This window comes from Sapajus apella, unplaced genomic scaffold (genome assembly GCF_009761245.1).
Source record: "Sapajus apella isolate SASKATOON/1434 unplaced genomic scaffold, GSC_monkey_1.0 scaffold50, whole genome shotgun sequence".
Lineage (NCBI taxonomy): Eukaryota > Metazoa > Chordata > Mammalia > Primates > Cebidae > Sapajus > Sapajus apella.
In genome coordinates, this window is record NW_022436990.1 from 14,468,131 (window position 1) to 14,476,083 (window position 7,953).

The following is a 7,953-nucleotide window of genomic DNA, read 5'->3' on the forward strand; positions in this document are numbered from 1 at the left end:
TTCACGTACCATATATTACAAATTATTAACTAGTCCCTAAGTTGAGCATTTTAATTATGGTTTATTTACTGTTTCTTCATCTACTCCATCTGAGTCTCATATTTATATTTAAAGCTGCTCTTGTCACCCAGGTGGAGTGCAGTGACGAGATCTCGGCTCACTGCAACCCCCGCCTACCTGGTTCAGGCAATCCTCCTGCCTCATCCTCTATAGTAGCTGGAATTACAGGTGTCTACCACCATGCCGGGCTAATTTTGTATTCTCAGTAGAGACAGGGTTTCACCATGTTGGCCAGACTGTTCTCGAACTCCTAACCTCAAGTAATCCACCTGCCTCGGCCTCCCAAAATGCTGTAATTACACATGTGAGCCACCATGCCAGGCCTAAAGTACAGTTTTTAAAAAATGAATAAATAATTGTTGAAACAGTTATCCATTATTCACCTCCTCAACTTGAATTGTACAATCAAAGATAGCTAATGTATCATATCTTTGAATCTACCCACCTGTGTTCTCTGAAGATTCAGGTACATAGGAGAATCTCAATATATGCTTGCTTAAATAAATAATAAATAAATTATATCTATCCTATAATTCATGTGTAGACATTTTATAACCTGAGTATAGTATGTAAAGCACTACAATTTTTCCAATTACTACTTCTGATTTACTCAGAGGTCAGATTTGAGTAATCCCTGAGAGCATCTAACATTATGAAATTGCTTTTCACTAGCACTGTCTTTTGTGACATAAAAGGAAGTCCTTAAGATTTTTTAACCCAGGGTGAAATTTACTTTTATTTACTCTCTATGACTTCAAAAATTTGTAGAGAGTTTTTATAGCCTATAGTATATAAAAGTCAGCAAACTAGAAAGACAGAGAGAAGACAGAGATGGGTAAAAAAATAATCACTGAGAATATAAAAATAAGGTATGTGGTATTATACATTTTAAAATAATAAGTAAAGTTTACATTCTGAGTCATCAATAAAAAAACCTTGTGTATATCCTTTATTTAAGAAGGAAGAAATCTATATTTTAAAACTGTTTCCTAATAATGGTTAAAGTAAACAAAGCCTGCCTGTCTGAATTTTAAATTGCAAATATATTTCTAGGCAATCTGTGTGAAATATCTGTGTTCTGAGATGCCAGAGAATTGGGGGTAGGGGGAGAACAAACAAACTAGAGTTTCAGAAATGACTAAGCAGGCATTGCTGAAATATCCTGAAATACAGATATTTCTCAACTTTGGTTGGATTCAGGAAGCCACAGGAACTCTGAACCTATAATGAATTCAGGAAGCAAAATTAAGGCAGATTTGTGAAAATTTTTGTTAGACTTGCTTTTAACTCCAACATAGGCTAATAAGGCTCAACATGGAAAAATCTGAGATCTGGCAATGATATGACAGGAAATACCAAACAAGTGAGTGCAGATTTTTCTATCAACAAGACCATGGCAGAAAGCATCCTAAAAGACAATATAAATATCTTTATGTATAACTAGATAAGCAACTTGAAAACATGAATTTGTGGTTTTTTTGACTGGATTAGAGCCACTTTGAACAGAGTTTGTATATAACTTGTTCAAAATCATATATATCTAATGCCAAGCACAGGACCTTGTACATATCAGAGCCTTAAAAAAATATATTGAATGAATGAATGGATAAATGAATGACTTGCATTAGTAGATCAAAGTGGCTCATTGTTTTTGTCATAAACTATTTTATCACTGATAATATCGTGAACCCTAAACACATTGCTCTGGTAGGCACTTTATTAACTAATGAGAGGTAGAGACATGAAAAGAGAGAACACAGTTTGTGGAGTTAATTGGAACAAACATTTCTTCAAGTTGATTTTACAGAAACCATATAGAAATTGGCCAATTGTTTTTTAAATTATATTGTTTTATATGTAATCTTTCTCTGCATTTAATTTACAGAAAATAATTCTGTCAACTTTTTATTCCAATAACCTATAATTAAATGAGTCAAGGTCAGAGAATATTGGAGTGGGAGATGAGAATCAATCTACTGACTTCCAGCTGCAGCTAGCTAACCTGCTGCCATTTGGGCATGATCAATTGAGCACTTGGGGAATAACAATGAAAGAAGCTGATGCAACACACCACAGAGCAGAGGTGAAAGTGTACACTCATTTTCTTTGAGAAAAAAATAAAAGTTCTGGATGCTAAAAACTATTAATAGAATTTTTATGCATATTCTTAAAATTTAAGGCTCATGAAACTCATAGATAATATAGATCTATTAATTCGCAGGTGCTTTAAAATGATATTCAAAAAGTCACATTGCATAGACATATTAAATATAAAAGCAAGTTAGCAGTGAAAATTAACCATAATCTGTGTTAGACAATGTTGTTAGACAATGTTGTTATAATCTGTGTTAGATAGTGCTGATGCCCTTGAATGAGACACCTTATTCATTATTTTCTTAAGCAATCTTGTAATTCTCTTTCATAAAGTAAAAAAGAGTTAGATATAGATATTTATATCATTTTTCAAATGTGTAAGATAAAACAAATAGCGAAAAGCACATCTAGGGATTTTTGTAAGATCACAGAAGCCAAAATGATGAGGACCAGAGTAACAATTTACTGGAAGAAATGTGCCTGGGTTACCGTGAGAACTGTCACAGAGCGTTTGCCTCATGTGCGCCGTATTTCTCTACTAAAGGGCTCTTACAGAAGCTGACATTTTAAAGCATTCCCTTGGCAAATCCAATTACTTCATTCAAAAGAGAAGTTCACTATACACATTAAATTTACTTACACATAGTTCTCAGAGAAAATTTGGAAAGAGAGAAAAAAAATGGGGAATGTTACAATAAACCTGCTACTTAAACACTACTATTATCATCTTTTCATACATTTCCTTTCTATCTTTATCTTTTTCTACTTTCTTCTCTTAACATTTAGTTATGTATTTCTTAGTTTTCTACTTTTGTAGTATATTAAAAGATTGTTTTCTTGCTAGCATATAATTTAACTATTACATTAAAAGTTGCTGATTAGTGATTATGTTTCTAGCCAAGATGGACTAACAGGAAATAGGCAAAACATCCTACCCAAACTAATGAAAAGACAGTTATTTTCAACACACTGTAGATAGGCAATTAATGACAGCTATTCCTGAGAGTCTAATAAAAATGATATTATCCTTCAAACTCTCAAATGTTTTCAGTATACTGCCTGAGAGAATTTTTCTCTATAGCACAAATAGAGGGATACACACAGAGCCCAGCTTACTCCTCAAATTGAGAAGATGGACTGTGGAGCCTGGAAAGACGAATGCAGTTAGAATTATTAGGGGATACCAGATAGAAGAGAGCTGCAGAGACAGGGATCTCTGAGGTAACCTCCTCAAATATTCAACTGAGTAATTGATCAGTACGTGTGTAAGAGACTGCTGACTGAGCTTGGGAAAAGAACCTTCGAAAAAGACTAGAGGAAAAAACATTGATAAATCAAAAAAGAACTGAAACAGATGTTAGGATGAACAAAGAAGATGATCAACTCATGTATTATGACTGCATCATCTATATTTCAAATGTTAAGTGGTCACATAGTAAAATATAGACAGATCAACTTCTCAAGACAAAAATCTTCAAAGTCTGAGATAAAAAACATAGTGAATGAATAATAACAGATTAGACAGGGTAGAAGAAAATATTAGTGAATCTCAAGATATAGCAATGGCAACTAACCAAACTAAAAACCAAAAATAATTTTTTTTTTATTTTATCATTTTTTATTGCATTTTAGGTTTTGGGGTTCATGTGAAGAACGTGTAAGATTGTTGCATAGGTACACACACGGCAGTGTGGTTTGCTGCCTTCCTCCCTATCACCTATATCTGGTATTTCTCCCCATGTTACCGTTCCCCAACTCCCCACCCTTCACTGTCCCTCCCCTAGTTCCCCCCTGCAGAACACAATGTGTGATGCTCCCCTCCCTGTGTCCATGTGTTCTCATTGTTCAACACTCACCTATGAGTAAGAACATGTGGTGCTTGATTTTCTGTTCTTGTGTCAGTTTGCTGAGAATGATGGTTTCCAGGTTCATCCATGTACCTACAAAGGACACGAACTCATCATTTTTGATGGCTGCATAGTATTCCATGGTGTATATGTGCCACATTTTCCCTGTCCAGTCTGTCATCAATGGGCATTTGGGTTGGTTCCAAGTCTTTGTTATTGTAAACAGTGCTGCAATGAACATTCGTGTGCATGTGTCCTTATAATAGAATGATTTATAATCCTTTGGATATATACCCAGTAATGGGATTGCTGGGCCAAATGGAATTTCTATTTCTAGGTCCTTGAGGAATCGCCACACTGTCTTCCACAATGGTTGAACTAATTGACACTCTCACCAACAGTGCAAAAGTGTTCCTATTTCTTCACATCCTCTCCAGCATCTGTTGTCTTCAGATTTTTTAATGATCACCATTCTAACTGGCATGAGATGGTATCTCAATGTAGTTTTGATTGCATTTCTCTAATGACCAGTGATGATGAGCATTTTTTTAGATGTTTGTTGGCCTCATATATGTCTTCTTTTGAAAAGTGTCTGTTCATATCCTTTGCCCACTTTTGAATGGGCTTGTTTTTTTCTTGTAAATCTGCTTTCGTTCTTTGTAGATTCTGGATATTAGCCCTTTGTCAGATGGGTAGATTGCAAAAATGTTTTCCCATTCTGTTGGTTGCTGATTCACTCTAACGACTGTTTCATTTGCTGTGCAGAAGCTGTGGAGTTCAATTAGGTCCCATTTGTCTATTTTGGCTTTTGTTGCCAGTGCTTTTGGTGTTTTAGTCATGAAGTCCTTTCCTATGCTTATGTCCTGAATGGTTTTGCCTAGGTTTTCTTCTAGGATTTTTATGGTGTAAGGTCTTATGTTTAAGTCTTTAACCCATCTGGCGTTAATTTTTGTAAGGTGTCAGGAAGGGGTCCAGTTTCTACTTTCTGCATATGGCTAGCGAGTTTTCCCAACACCATTTATTAAACAGGGAATCCTTTCCCCATTGCTTGTTTTTGTCTTGTTTGTCAAACATCAGATGGCTGTAGATGTGTTATGTTGCCTCTGAGGCCTCTGTTCTTTTCCATTGGTCTATATCTCTGTTTTGATACCAGTAACATGCTGTTTTGATTACTGCAGCCTTGTAGTATAGTTTGAAGTCAGATAGTGTGATGCCTCCGGCTTTGTTCTTTTTGCTTAGAATTGACTTGGCTATGGAGGCTCTCTTTTGGTTCCATATGAAGTTTAAGGTGGTTTTTTCCAGTTCTGCGAAGAAGGTCATTGGTAGCTTGATGGGGATAGCATTGAATCTGTAAATTACTTTAGGAAGTATGGCCATTTTCACAATATTAATTCTTCCTAACCATGTTCATGGAATGCTTTTCCATCTGTTTGTGTCCTCTCTTATTTCCTTGAGCAGTGGTTTGTATTTCTCCTTGAAGAGGTCCTTTACAACCTTTGTTAGTTGTATTCCTAGGTATTTTATTCTCTTTGTAGCAATTGTGAGTGACAGTTCTTTCTTGATTTGGCTCTCTTTAAGTCTGTTATTGGTGTATAGGAATGCTTGTGATTTTTGCACATTGATTTTGTATCCTGAGACTTTGCTCAAGTTGCTTATCAGTTTCAGGAGATTTTGGGCTGAGACAATGGGGTCTTCTAAATATACAATCACGTCATCTGCAAATAGATAACTTTTAAAAAATGAACAGATTAAAAAAATATTTAAAATGTTGTGCTGAGGGGCAACTCCTAGCAACCTAATATACATAGGTCCTTGACTAATGATGGGGCTATGTCCTGATAAACTCATTGCAAGTGGAAAATGCATTTAACACCCTGATATTCCCATCTTATAGTCAAGGAATTTTAAGTCCAACCATCATAACAAATGGAGAAGCTCCTGAACTTATAAAGAGGTCCCAGTAAACCTATTCTAAAGTTGAAAGTTTTAAATAAAACTATCATAAGTTGGGGATTAGCTACATGAATTTGGGGTCTTAAATGAAAAGAGAGAAGGTGATAGAAAAATTTTTGAAAAAAAATGGCCGAAATAATTTCAAATTTGACAAAAATTATACCCTAGATTCTAAGAAGAGTAATGAAGCCTGATTACAAGAAAAAATGATGTAAACTAAATCAAGTCATGTTATACGTAATATACCCATAAAATGTGATTAAAAATTTCTTAACAATATACAGAGAAAAAAATACATGCTACACAAGAGGAATAGGCATGTCAGCAGATGTTTTACTGAAAATATTGGTATAGTCAAGCAACATCTTTAAAATAGTAAGAAAAAACTTTGCTACTTAGAGTTTTTTACTCAGCTAAAAATATTTCAAAATTGAAGGCAAAATAATAATTTTATTCGACAAAAGATGCAAGAATTTATTGGGCAAAGATTACACTGTAAGATATATTAAGGAAGTTTATAAAGCCAAAAGAAAAATGATTCTAGATGAAAATACAGACCTACACAAAGAATAAAGAACACTCAAAATGCTAACCACATGAATAATTACAAGACATCTTTCTTATTTTAAAGCTTTAAAAAAATAGTTGACTATTTAGAGTGATATTAGCAAACATGTTGGAGTAAGGAAATTAAAAAATTTGTTACTCCATAAAAGCAAAAAGAAAGTTGCCAGAATTAACTTTTTGGGAGCTCTAGAAAAGGACTAAAAGCCTGAAGCAATCATGGAATGCTTAATAAAACAAACAAACAAAAAACAAAAAACAGCTGTATATCAAAAAGAACAGTGAGACCTGTGGTATTTTAAGTAACCCTAGTCCCCTCCACCTCTTACCCACTCAGCAGTGGCCCTGAAGATAGTCCCCTGACATAACACATTCTTGATGTAGGTACTGGGAAAAGCATGCCTGATTTAACTTGTAAGGAATTTCTATTATTTGTTTCGATCTACCTGGCTCCTGCAGAATCAGGCTAAGAGTTTACATTTATTTTTTCTTACTTGGAACTCTCTTGATGCTGAGTCAGCTACCAAGGGGTGTTTGGCAGAAGCATTCATAGGTAAACATTTTCTTCATATTTGATAGCTTCAATGGCTACCGGTTGGAGCAAACCATAGATTAACCAAAAGCTTAGAAGAAAGACTGGGAAATGAGATGCGCTGGGGAATAAGGATTTTGAAAAGATCTAAGACATTTCTGGGAATTCAAAAGGTCAAAAATATGCCCAGGTCTGTGCACATGCTTTGGAAAGACCTTAGAAAGTCTTGGTCTCAACTCTGGCTGACCCTAAGGTTTCACACAAGCAGAAAGTAAAGGCTAAGGCAGAGTTGTGAACTTCCTGGCCAAGTGTCATTGTGTGCCCCAACACACACAGAGAAGCAATTTACAAAGTGTGTGAGTTTGGGTTTTCTTTGTTTTGATTTCAGGCATTTAAGAAAATTTCTGTCCAATAACAAGCTGATCATTAGGTTAGCGGAACAGATACTTCAGTGAATACATAAAATAAAGAATACAGCCTTCACAACATTTGTTCATAAAATGTCTCTGAATAAACAAGTAGCAAAAAATAAAACAATTGTTTGAAGAAACCTTGGGACAGAAGGGTATCTTAATACCTTCTGTCCACATTATGATATCCCAAATATTTAATTTTTGACAACAAAAAAAAAACATGCAAAAGAAAAAGAAATTATGGCCACTACGCAAGGATGAAAAGCAATTAATAGAACCTGTCCCTTTGGAAGCCCAAGCATTGAGGTTTTTGGGCAAAGACTTTAAACCAACTATATTAAATATGTTTAAAATATCTAAAGGAAACTGTATTCAAATAACTAAAGGAAGCCATAAAAATAATCTTATCAAATAGAGTATCAATAAAGAAATACAAATTCCAAAAGAACCCAGAAATAATTTCATATTGTCTATTGCTAATTGATTTTTG